The sequence below is a fragment of the Crotalus tigris genome, unplaced genomic scaffold (assembly GCF_016545835.1).
Source record: "Crotalus tigris isolate CLP2741 ecotype Arizona unplaced genomic scaffold, ASM1654583v1 scf7180000017757.759095, whole genome shotgun sequence".
Classification (NCBI taxonomy): Eukaryota; Metazoa; Chordata; class Lepidosauria; order Squamata; family Viperidae; genus Crotalus; species Crotalus tigris.
In genome coordinates this window covers 147,369-161,292 of record NW_024096617.1, presented here as the reverse complement: position 1 = coordinate 161,292, position 13,924 = coordinate 147,369, and the positions used below count along the sequence as shown (strand labels likewise).

General features: G+C 38.1%; 1 protein-coding gene across 1 annotated transcript in view; it reads left to right on the top strand.

Annotated features, from left to right (window-relative positions):
* DNTT (DNA nucleotidylexotransferase) overlaps positions 1 to 13,924 on the top strand; it is a 221,459-nt gene that overhangs the window by 71,149 nt on the left and 136,386 nt on the right. The gene's annotated exons all lie outside the window — the stretch shown is intronic.

Sequence of the window (13,924 nt, the reverse complement as noted above, 5' to 3'; positions counted from 1 at the left end):
ATAGGTTTTCTGGAAATTTCATCTGTGTAAAGTCTGGGTCAATGTTTTTGCAAACCATGCCAGTGCCACATTGAATCAGGTCAGATTTTTAAAATAAGATATGTTATACAAATATTTTACATAAAAAGAATCCTAAATAATTTCAGGAGAGAGTGGGATGAACGCTGACAATGTTTTTACCCACTTTGTAGACATGAACATGGAGCATTCATTGTCCCCAAAAGTGGAGAAAAAATCCTTATGGATTTTCTACCTTTCTCTGTGACTGGGTTGGACCTAATCTTGGCCCAAGGTAGGTGGACTTCAACTCCCAGAATTCCCCACCCAGCTGCGGGGAGTTGAAGTCTACATGTCTTAAAGTTATTAAGGTTGGGAAACACTATTGTAGAACAATGGTGGGTGATGTAAGATTTGGATGAACTTTAATTCTCAGTACCTTCAACCAGCATTGATAATGGTGATGGATGCTCAAAGTTGTAGCTTAAATGACATCTGAAGAGATACAATTTTTTACCCACAGCCTTCTGACTGAAAACTAAAAGGCCTGCTGCCTGCTTGTCATACAAATATATACTCGTTCTTGTATTTCTTTTCAAAGTAAAATATATTATGCAGACTATTGGAAAGGAGTAGCAATAGCAATAGCACTTAGATTTATATACCACTTCATGGTGCTTTACAGCCCTCTCTAAGCAGTTTACAGAATCAGCATATTGCTGCCAACAAGTTGGCTCCTCATTTTACTGACCTTGGAAGGATGGAAGGCTGAGTCAACCCTGAGCTGGTCAGAATCGAACTGCTGGCAGTTGGCAGAATTAGCCTGCAATACTGCATTTTAACTACTGTGTCACCATGGCTCTTTTGTATGAAATATTAAGAAATTAAAAGCACAAAAACAAGAAAAAAATAGTCAAAACTAGTTTAATCCAATACTTTTCAGTTTGTTTTTTCATACCGTGTTTCCAGTGGTGGGATTCAAATATGTGAACAACTGGTTCTCTGTGTGGATGCCGCTTCCGGAAGTCCATTTTGGGCCTGGGCAACAAAAAAATAGCTACTGGTTCTGCCGAAGTGGTGCGAACTGGCTGAATCCCACCACTGTGTGTTTTCCCCAAAATAAGATCTGGTCTTTTTTCTTTTCTTTTTTGCCTCCAAAAGAGGCACCAGGTCTTATTTTTGCGGGGTATCTTTTCCATGGTCTCACCTCGCAGCTGCGGCACTGACAACCCCACCCAGTTGGCCCACTTCTTCTGCGGCTGTTCACATGTGTCATCCCCGGCCTCCATTTTGCCATCAGAGGCCTTCCGGAAAGGCCTCTGATGGCAAAATGCTGTTGCAGAAGTGGGCCAGTGAGACAAAGCAGGTGTCAATTCATGGGAGGCCTGGCTGCAATGGTAAACGGGTATGGGGTGCAGCTCCACCCCACCCCCATCCTAGCATGATTTTTAAGCATGCACCTTGCCCCAAAACTAGGCCTCATTTTTGGAGTAGGGCTTATATTAGTCCCACCCCCCAAAATCAAGCTAGGATTTATTTTCGGGGTAGGTCTTGCTTTTGGGGAAACATGATACCTTTTCCTACACATATGCGTGCTGCTTCATACATTGGTTTTAGTTCTTAAAACTTCTCATCTCATTCTTTTTCAAGATCTCATCAACTCACTTTCTTCCTCTTGACCCATTCACTCTTTCCTTCCATATATTCATTTTGCAATTCTATCTTCAACCATTCTCACTGTATGTTAACACTGCCCCAATATACTTCTGTTGTAGTATCACTCACTTTTGTATTCAATCCACATCTGTTCAGAAACCACTCATTCTTGACCCTATATCTGTTTGTTTTACCATGCATGCATCTTAAGTAAAGAATTCTCATTGCATTCAGTGGTTATTTTTCTCTTGACATGCCATATCCATTTAGCAAAACAGGGAGAAGCACACTCTTATACACAACAGTTCTTGCTTCTTTTGGCAAACATGAATTCCTCACAACAAATCACAGGCTACAAGGCTTACATGAAAATAGTTGAAAGGGTGAGAAAAATAGAAGCTTCTATGTTTAAATAAATAATCAGCACTGTTCCTATATATTTGAGTTACTTATGTATAAAAATGACATGTGTTCTGATCTCACTGGTATTCCTAAATAAAAAAGTCTGGAAAATATTAGCTGTCCATAAGGAATCCACAGGGGCATAAGAATAGATCTTTATTTGATACTGAAATGTAATATTATAGCAATATCATTATAGTAAGCTTAATGTTGCAGCAATAGTAGCAACTTGTTGAACCTACAACCAGAATTGCTTTCCCCTCCTGATATTGTGTACAATACTTTATCCTTTCAAAAATTGTAATATTAAATTTGTTAGGAAGGTACTTGAAAGAACTTGATCTATGCTGTGGGAGGAAAGTTAGAAAGGTAAAACTAGAAATGTGAAGGATGTAAACAAAACTCAATAATAATAAAAATAAATTTGCCCAAACTGTTCTCCTCCTGGTAAAACATTATAGTCACATAGTAATGAAAGTTCTTTTTGAACCAACCTTGAGAGCCCAAATTTGGATAGGTCCACTTCTTCAGGAGAATCCACTGGAATCAAATGAATTAATCAGAGCCAGAAAGGAGGGGTCTCTGGAAAGCTCTGTAGACTTTGGAGGAAATAAAAGATGCTGATAACCTATTAGCAAATATGGAGGAATTTGGACATGAACCTTATCTTTAGCTTTTTCTCTATCCATGTGCCTTGGTTTTCAGCTTATTTAATCTATACTTACATTGATACACAAGAAGCTTGACTTTATATGAATTTTTTCCACTGCATTAGGTATAGGTTATTTCATAGACTGTTTCTTTATTCATTTCTGAGTATGATCAATTAGGCAGGAAATTCATGATTAAAAGTGTGGTTTTCTTTACAGGTATAACAATAGCAACAGCACTTAGACTTACATAGCACTTCACAGTGCTTTACAGCCCTCTTTAAGCATTTTACAGAGTCAATATATAGCCCTGGGTCCTCATTTTATTGACCTTGGAAGGATGGAAGGCTGACTCAACCTTGAACCGGTGAGAATCGAACTGCTTAAATTCTGGCAGTTGGCAGTCAGCAGAAGTAGCCTGCAATACTGCATTCTAACCACTGTGCCACCACGGCTCATATAGCCTGTAAGTGGAAGTATCAGTTATAAAGAGTTGTGTCTTGCACACACACATACACACACACACACAAAACTCTCACACACACAGGTTATTAGAATTTCAGCACAGAAGATAATTTTGGCTAGGAATAAAGCTAGGCACATGCATATAGCTAAAAGTGAATTACAGTGATGTTTATTACTGTACAAGCCTAGTGTGATGTGTATTTACAATAATTCTAATGATTATGTCTTTATGTGTGTACAATGTATATAGAGAGGGTGCAATGTTATATAAATTATGTAAACAAAATCTAACTATATTAACAGAATTTTAACTAAATGAATCAAACCCACATTTATATTATAAAATAAAATATTAATCCAAAGGAGGGATGGGGTAGAGAAAACATCTTTGAAGCCTCCCCTCATGGAAAGTAAAGGCAGGGGATGGGATTGCAAAACTTGTAAGATTCTGTTACTGTTGCCTTACTATAACCCTACTTTGAAGAGCTTACATCAATGTTGTAAGTCTGGAAGCTCTTGCACCCCCTTGCCTTTACTTTCCAGACAATTAGGGAGGGTCTCTCCTTTAGACTAGATTTCTCTTATCAGACTATCATCTAGTCTGTAGCTTTTCCTCCTGTCTGCCAAGGTTATTCTTACAGCCCACTGCAGAGTCCTAGAGACAGGAGAGAGTTTGAAGGCAACAGTCTCAAAACAGCTGGGACCCCATCATATTGGAGTGATGTCTTGCAGGACAGATTGCTGCATGACTGATTTAGACTTCAGACTTTAGACTCATGCTATACTGGAGAAACAAAGTAAAGTAGTAGATGGAAGACTAAATTAGATTCAGCTATAGTTCAGGTGTTGGTATGAGTGGGCAACTAAATTTAATTTTTGATGTGTGCCATTGTGCCCACAGTATAAGAATGACAATAAAGGTTATCTTATCTTATCTTATGAAGAACTTCAGAACTTATGAAGGAATACATCTTTCCATAACTTCCTATCTTTATCCCAAAATTATATAGGATGCCCTGCTCTGAACACTCCGCTCCCATTGAGTTACATTGAATAGCACTCAGGGAAGCATCTTGTTTAGGAGGAGATCAAGTTTTCAAACTTGGCAACTTTAAGATGTTTGGACAGCTCCCAGAAATCTTCAATCAGCATAGGGAATTCTGGAAGCAGAAGTCTGCAGATCTTAAAGTCGCCAAGTTTGAAAAACACTGATCTAAAATGTTCAGAGTCAGTCTAAATTAGCAATTTGCGATATAGTTATCTGAGAATTTAATTTGAAATGTCTTGGTTTACGCATTTATTTCCTGAAGCTTTTGTTAGGGCAACACTTTGGATTCCATTTTCTGAAAACAGAAGTCTTCCTCTGATGTCAAAGGACTGCAGGATTTCACTAACATTAAACTAATTTCCTGGAAGAATATTCTGATTTTTTTTTGTTTTGCTCTGAATAATGACATTTAAGATCAAGCTTTGTGGAAATTTTGCGGTTATGCCATGTATGATTAATGGAATATAACTTGACTGAATTCTAAATATTCTTTTATTTTGTGCCTTGTGACTTTTCCCTTGAGTATATCTGCTGCATCAGGTTAGGATATGATAAAAACACCTTTCAGCAATCACACTTCTTATATAAGTGATTTTAAAAAAATTGCAAAGCAAGTCTTGTGTAAATTTGGAAAAACAGTGATAAAAAACCCCTAAAAATATCTCTTCTTCCACCTACAGTGTCAATGGGAATGAATTTATGGTGTTCTTAGCAGGCTCTTGACTGAACATCATACAAAGAAAATCAGAATATGTTTCAATAAATTATTGTAAAGTATGTGCATACTGTATTTGGATTTAGTATTGCATATTATATAATGATGCACTATGATAAGTAGCTCCTTACATCAAAACAGAAGCAAAACATTTTATGAAGTCAATTATAGTAGGGATTTCACTATTGTGTGTTGTGTGTGTTTTTAAAAAGAATATAGCAAAATCTACATTTTTATAATAATAAATCTTTATCTTTATTGATTAGCCCTTGGGCCATATCAAAGTGCAAAGTTCCAACAACAAATCATTACCAAAGTCTGATAAAAGCAATTTAAAATAAAATTTGATAAAATACAGTTTAAAATGGAACTAGAGTAAAATATGACTTAAGAAGTTAAAATAGAATACAGTAATTTAAAATATAGATAAAATATGATAAAATTATATCTTGGAGTCACCCTTGCAATTTACCCCAATCAGTCCCACACATGCAGATCTCAACCGAACCATTTTGTTTAAATACTGTGCTTCGTTAAATGTTATTTTCAAGTTCTGGCCGCACATAAGGTAAGTTGTTTTGATATGAGGATCCCAATGAGTCTGATTGGAATATTTTTTGGGTTTCATATTTCAACAGACTAGTAATTTGAGGTAGATATTCTCCTTTTATCTCAGATGTGTTCAGTAGCATGCCTTTTGCTAATCACTGTTGTTTTCATAGCTTTCTCACACAGCTTCTTCTTTTGTTTTCCTGGTTGTTTGGAAAGATTATCCAATCCAGTCAGGGATCACATAGTCAAAAGAGTGATCTTACAAGTGATCTTACTCACTTGCCTTCCCAAAATATGACCTCCCTCCTCTCGTCCCTCCAATAATTACCTATAAATGGTATAATTGTCTGTATGCACACACATATTACATTAAGTAATAAGTATGTCTCAAAGGTGCTTTTTCAAAAGGCAATTGAACTGTTTTTTTCATTGAGGGTGAAGAAGAAGACATTTCACTTCTCATCCAAGAAGCTTCATCGGTTCTGAAGAATAATTATAATAATGATACAAATTGTAGTAATCAGTGCTCAGTCATTGCAGGGTGCAAATATGGCTTACCTCCTTCACAACGTTTATTCTTTTATACAGTTTTCCAAGCAGCAAAAGTTTAACATGGCAATAGTGTAGCAATAGCATTTCATTGGTTAAACTCCTTACCAATCCTTAAGAAGATATCAGCCAGGAGGCCCAGCCAGGGAGCAGTTTCTACCATATCCTATTGATGTAACCTGGCTGATATCATGTGAACCAGGTGATATCATTGTATCAGCCTGGGGTAGTTTCCCACATTGCCATGGTGATGTGAATGGATGAGATCATGTAGAGACAAGAGGCACGCAGGCGTTGGAAGGGCAGTTTGCTGCTCATGACCTCTACCTGGCCCCTATCTCTACAACCAATAAGAGAAGATAGTAGAAAGGATGAGAAGGATAATAGCAATACAGCCATACTACTGTACGTGGATAAATATCCCTAGATAGTACTGTGGGAATTAGGTATTCAGCAGAGCAATGGCACAAAGGAAAAAACTGTCTATGTGTCTATTGTTTTGGAATGTAGTGCCCTGTAGAGGAGTTGAAACAGTTTATGTTTCAGATTGTGAGGGATCTGTAGATATTTTCTCAGTCCTCTTTCTAACCCATGCAATATACAGGCGGGCTGGTTGCAATTGTTTTTTCTGCAGTCCTAACTATCCATTGAAATCTGTACCTGACCTGTTTGGTTGCTGTACAGAACCAGACAGTTATAGAAGTACAAATGAAATTGCACAAATGAAACAAATGAGAGTCCAATAAAAAGAAGATGCTCTAAGAATGAAATGAAGCAACTAATGCATGCTTATTAACATTGGATTTCAATGAGACTTTCCACATAAGCAATTTATAGTGTCATCCAACCATCACTATGGCAATACATCATTAATGAAGGCTTTCTATTACCATAGCAATACTAGAGTAAGGCTATAGTTCATTACTATGGAAATACTTGTATATGGAATTAGTTTTCCCCCCATTCCTTGCTCATTGAGACTGCTGATTAAAAAAAGACAAATCTAGGAGCTGGCAGAACAGAAATATGGAAAACTATAATTTGTACAGCTCACACATATTATTTATTTATTTGTTTAGAACACTTTTAATATCTATATAAATATCTCAGGAAACTTGAACCCAAAAGATATTTGTGATAAATTAAGCAAAATAATTCAGACTAAAGATGTCTTTGTCTTATTTATCTCTAATGCTTATTCCATATACCTTTATTCATCTAAAAGCTCTGACTCAGTGCATTCCACAGTATTAGTTTCATCATGAGATTGCTTGGATTCAAGTATGCACTGCTGTCTTATATATGATGAAAGCTCTTATCTTTCAGCGGCTCATAATAGATGACACTTCTGTAAGAGCTCAGAGCATCAGTGAGTGAACAAGCCCCTTCACCAACACATGATAACAATCCATAAAGGGAATCTATTGTATGGTACAGGGGTCTTCAAATTTGGCCCTTTTATGACTTGTGGACCAACTCCCAGAATTCCTCAGTCAGCATGCCTGGCTGAGAAATTCTGGGAGTTGAAGTCCACAAGTCATAAAAGGGCCAAATTTGAAGACCCCTGGTATAGTTCATAGGAAGTACATGGTTACAGAACAAAAACAATCAAAGTAATGACGAAATGAGCTTTATGAATGACAGAAAAGTCAGTAACTCCAGTTCTTGTGCAGGGGATACGAAACTCATAGCCCAATTTAAGCTTGAAAAACCCTCCAGCAGGTGATCTTTGACCACCAGAATTAAGAAAAGTAAATGTAGAATGATGAAGAGTAATGTTGGCTAATCTTTTCACTTGTACTGATCAGTCAATGTATATCCCCCGGGATCAGAGTCTAGTCATTGTAGTTCTGATCTATAAAAAAGGGAAATGCTTTGATCTAGCCAATTACAGACCAACCAGTTCCACTTAGAATTATTAACAGGCTGTGCATAAGGCATCTCTAGGAAACACTATTAGAATGGATGAAGCAGGACAGAATATTAAGAAAGAGGTTAGTTCTGGGTTAGGAAAGTACACGGAGGTTCAGGAATTAGTTCTGCAACATTTGGTTAAGCAATACACATAGTCCTTGACTTAGGACAACAAATGAGCCCAAAGTTTCCGTTGCTAAGTGAGACATTTTTGTAACTAGTGAGTTTTTGCCCCATTTTACAACCTTTCTTGCCACAGTTGTTAAGCGAGTTGCTATAGTTGTTGAGTTAGTAACAGGGTTGTTAAGTGAATCTGGCTTCCCCACTGACAGTGCTTGCCAGAAGGTCTCAAAAGGTGATCACATGACCTTGGGATACTTCAACCATCATAAATATGAGTCAATCGTAAGTGTCTGAATTTTGATCACATGACCATGGGGATACTGCAACAGACATAAGTATGAAAAATGGTCATAAGTCATTTTTTTTCAGTGCCTTCGAATGGTCACTAAACAAACTGTTGTAAGTCAAGGATTACCTATATCCGATCCTTTTAAAAAGTTCCCTGGTGCAGTTTTGGTTGGCTTCAAAGGAACTTTTGTATCTCTAGCTTTGGAATAAGCACGTCTCTAGCTCATCTGTAATCAACAAGGTAATCCCCTTTCTAAGGGTGGACACAATTCACAAGGATTGCTGCTTAGTGTGATTTTAAGACAGAGCCCTTCCTAAAGCCTGACACATAGTTCTGCCTTAGTTAGTTTTTAGGGTACTGAGATAATGATATCTTATGGGTAATGATGTTCCATGGGTAATGATGTTCCATGGAGTGGGAACCACAGCAGAAAAAATTCTTGTCAGTCTTCCCAGGTAAACCAGACAGGAAACACAACAAGATGAACTAATTCTATTTTATCGTAAGGCTACATTAACAGACTGTTGCAAGTCTGAAGGCACAGATCTCCTGTCTTTTAACTAGGGTGGGTCTTTCCTAAGCTTCTTTCTCTGACCGTTAAGTGACCGTGGGCTCCTGCTTCTTTTGCCTGATTGTTTCCTAGACAGCATCTCCTCATCTCTTCCGCCCCAATAATTCATACATTCCATTATAGATCATTATACCTGAGTTCTATAAGATGACATTCCTTTGTGGATGGGACTTATACCTTGTATCTCCTAGGAGATGGGATGAGTAGATGTAACTAGGGAGAGGCAGCCCCTTAAATATCCTGGTCTCATGTTTTATAAAAGGAATACTATATTGTATAGTACAAGAAATATCACTCCCTTTCTGTGTGTATATAGTTTGTGCAGTGTAATGATACAGTAAGGAGTAGAGAGACTCTGATTCTAATCCATTTCAATCATAGATACTTGATAGGTGACCCATTTTCTCTCTCAGCTCAACCTCCCTCACCACAGCTGTTACTGTACAGGAAAACAGGAAGGAGCCCTTTATATGACATCTTAAGTTCCTCTACAAAAAGCAGGATATAAATCAAAGAAATAAATGTTTGTATGTGTACATGAATGTGTTATTTCTTTGTGATGTTCACTTATTTTCTTGCACAGGCCCATAATAAAGACATTCTAAGCAAAGATTCTGTTTTGGTCTTCTCAAGGTCCTTGGGTAGATTAGCAAGCTGGTTCTTATCTGTGTTTTTCTGCCAGTTTAAGTCTTGGCAATAAGCCCAGAATCCAAGGGCAGCAACAGCAGAGGCTTAATTGTTAGATCTTTGAAAATTTGGGTGAGAGAAATTTGCAAAGAAGCCATAATTTCTCGTTTTTATTAGCATGGAAGGAAGCATTGTGGTATTGAATGAAAGTAATATTCTGCAGACATCCTTGGGGCTTGGCAGCCCATCTGCAGACATTAAACCCATTCGGGAAATCAGGATACGTAGCCATAGGCTCCAAGAGATGGCTAATCTCTTAAAAGTGTCCCATTTGTGGATATTTGTAGCATTGTTTTGAATAACAAGCACACTTTGGTTGATTGTAAAATATATCATGATTCTGCCTAGTTTATCTCATCAGACAAGTTTTGATAAATTCATTCATTCTGTGAGAGTTTTTTTTTTTTTTTGCTTTCTAAAGACTGGACCCAACACACTGTAGAAAACTGTACACAACCTTTCATTGCAATACACACCTTCCCCAACAAGAAGCTATTGCTCTGAGTTAACTGTGAGATTCGCAAGGTGTCACATAAATATGTCTTTAATCAATGTTGGCTTGTTTATTTATTTATTTTGGAAAATTTATATAGCTGCCTAGTTGCTCATGGCGACTTTAGTCAGCTTACAGAAAATAAAAACACAATGTATAAGGAATAAAAATAAATAAATAAATAAATAAATAAATAAATAAATAAATAAATACTAATACTAACAATCAGGGCTTTTTTTGTCACAGAACACCCAGAATGGAGTTCCGGCATCTTTTTTGACTAGAACCTTGTAGGGTAGGCAAGGTGGGTTGTATGACGTGTGTGAGTCAATACTCAGTTCAAACAAAGACTCAAAGTCCATAAAGTGGCATTCAACCTTTTCCTTTTTCCAAAACTTCTTCCACTAGTTGGGATGAGATGTGGTTGCTCCTCTTCTAGTTGCTACCGAGCATCAAACTCTGCCCTGAAGGAGTGTTGCTTCTGAGCATTCCAGCTGAGCTTCCAAGCTGAGCTCCAGGCATGAATCCCATCAGGATATGCTGCTCAGTGTAGCTTGTAATCCTGGCAGTTGTGATGAAATCACTGGTTAGAATAGAGGGAAAAGTAAAGAGGTGCTCTAGCTTGGGTCACTCCATAGGAGGAAGCAGTAGAGTCTAGACTACCGAAGCTTTTATCTGCTTGTTCCCAAGAGAATGCAGTTGGTCTGGTGAGACTCTTGTCAATATGTGATCAACAATAAAGAAACTACTTTGGCCTATTCACGGAGTTGTTTGGTTCCTTACATCTGACACAGCTCACAGATCGTCATCTGGCCTGCCTGTAATAGCTGCAAATCTCTGCATGTTGCCTCTACATTCCCTGCCTCTATGCCATTCGCTGTCTCCTTTTCTTCTATGCACCCAAACACACTCGGTCTTGGCATTTGCTTTTGTAAGCTAAGGGTCTGGATCAGTGGTGGGATTCAAAAATGTAAACAACCAGTTCTCTGTGTGGATGCCGCTTCTGGAAGTCCGTTCTGGGCTGGGGCAACAAAAAATTAGCTACTGGTTCTGCCAAACTGGTGCGAACTGGTTGAATCCCACCACTGGTCTGGATGGAGTGAAGCTTCCTCTGGATTTCTGCACGTCCTTGAAAATGCCAGGGTGTGGCTCAATTAGCCTGGCAGCCGGAATGCCAGCATGGATACCTCAGAGTAAATGAGTGCAGGCATGAGCCAATCTCTCAGGTTTCTAGGGCTGTAAAATTTTACAACCCTTTGAGAAAAACATGAGCTGCGCTGAACCTTGGGGAAGTGAAATGGGAAGCATTCCTGCCTGGCTTCAGCTGCTTTTGAAAAAAAACATAGAATAACAGACTTGGAAGGGACATTGGAGGTCATTTAGTCCAACCCTGTGCTTAAGCAGGAGACCCTATACCATTTCAGACAAATGGCTGTCCAGTCTCTTCTTGAAAGCCTCCAGTGATGGGGCACCTACAAGTTCTGAAGGCAAATCATCCCACTGGTTGATTGTTCCCACTGTTAGGAAATTTTTCTTTAGTTCTAGGTTGCTTCTCTCCCTGATTAGTTTCCATCCATTGTTTCTTGTCTTGCCTTCAGCTGCTTTGGAAAATAGTTTGACCCCTTCATCTTTGTGACAGCCCTTAAATATTGGAACACTGCCATCATGTCACCCCTAGTTCTTCTTTTCATTAAACTAGATATACCCAGTTTGTGCAACTATTCTTCATATCTCAAGATCTTTTTTGTATTGTGGTGACCAAAACTGGATGTAGTGTTCCAAGTGTGGTCTTGCTGAGGCTTTGTAAATACTTCACGCGATCTTGATTCTATCCCTCTATTAATGCAGCCTAGAAGAGAAGACAGCAACTCCAACTTCATTCCCTACAGATATGAATGAGTGTTTTTGGAGTGACTTTGTAGCAAGCAAAGAAGAAGATCCATTATTTTTCATTGACGGTGTTTATATTTGAATACAGCAGGTAAACAGTATGATAGCATGGTTTTGAGACCAGCTGAGAAGAATTTGTGAACAGGAAATTTGACATCATTATTCCCGGGATTACTTATCTCTTGGTCTTAAGGAATGATTTTCCTTCAGAGGTGGAAAAACCGATACGTTTCCTATTGCCTCTTTCCTATCACTTCTTTCAAGTAAGCAAAAGACTCAGATTGATTCCTTACAATAAAAGGGCCTTTTGGAGTTACTGACATATAAGCTGATTTTCAAATTAGATCTTCAATCCATAGTTGCCTTAAGGCTTCTTATATGCTTCTGGGACTCCTCTTCAACCTCTTTCCCATTGGGATTAGGGAAACTGGAATGAATATGAAATTTAGTCTAAAAAGAAAAAGGAAAAACAATGATGATAAAATGGCCAATTGAGAAAAGTTTGAAATGATATGGCAATGTGAGCATAATGGCATGCCCAAAAAAAAGCCAAAAAAAGCTAGAAAAGGTAAATACATGTAGCCTTAATTTATGACATTTGAAACTAAAAGTACTTTCAATTGTAAGTTGAATCACCACGTGACCAGACCTGAATTTATGACTCTTGTTACCATGGCTGTTAAGTGAGTTACTGCAGCCCTTAAGTGAATCACATGGTTGTTAAGTGAATCACATAGTTGTAAGACTGAATCCAGATTATTCAATGGATGATTTTTGCCAGAGAAAGGGAAAACGGCGAAAATGTCACAAAGTATGATCATGTGATTGCAGGAGGTTGCCACCAGTCATAAATGCGAGCCGGTTGCCAAATGACTGAAATGTAATCACGTGACCAGTGTGTGTGTGTGCTGCAGTCATAATCTTGAGGACAAGTCGTAACTCTTTTTGACTCCCTCATAATTTCAAACATTTGTTAAACGATTGGATGTAAGTCAAGGACTACCTGTAAGAAAGTTTGCTGTCATCATGTAGGAAATAAAACAAATACATATATTCTAAGAAGTGCCAGTATTTCATAAGCAGAAGTATTAAAAGTCAACGTGTGAGAAATAAACCCTTTTTGTCCTTTGAAGTCACCTATGAATTTGACCCTGGAGCTATTATATAATGGAGAAAGAACTCAGTAATGAATCAATCCAGGCAGGGTCCAAGCTGTTCTAAAACTTCCATCAGCATTATATACAGAAGAGAGCAAAAGCGTTCATTTGAACAGGAAGGGTCAAAGACAAAAGATGATTTGCTTGAGGCTGAATCACTTTTGAAATAGGAAGCAGAAATTATGATTTTACAAGTTTTTCCAGATGGCCTTGATGATTCCCCCCCCCCTGACATCTCAATTGCTTTGAGAACTCTGCTGCAAATCCAGTCTAAGGAGATTAAGTTTAATGATGATAACAGATGCTGTATTTGCACCTAGCTCACATAGTTTCAGGCTACTAGGACAACAGTGGCAGCTCAGTCATAGGTAAAAACACACTCCCTGTCACATATGGTGTCTGTTTCACACTGCTCAGCTTTGAGACAATAGCGGGGAGTCACATGGTTCCAACATTCTGGAATGGGGAATTAAGAAGCTTGGCAGAAGTTAACAGTTAGCAGAAAAACAGTTTGTTCTACATTGCCAAGTTAGAAAGATATAGATCATCGCCTTAAATATGCAGTGAAGTTGCTATCAGTCTCAGGAGGGAGTTAAGATTTCTTATGGTACATGAATCCTAGTGTTTGAAAACACGTTACTGTACTGTTTTGTAGTAAAGTTGCTGCCACCGAATCTATGATCACACCTCTTGTCTCCTCCCCAATACACAGTTGAGGGCATTGAGATGCTGAAATTGAAATTACTACAATTTTTGCATATTTCAT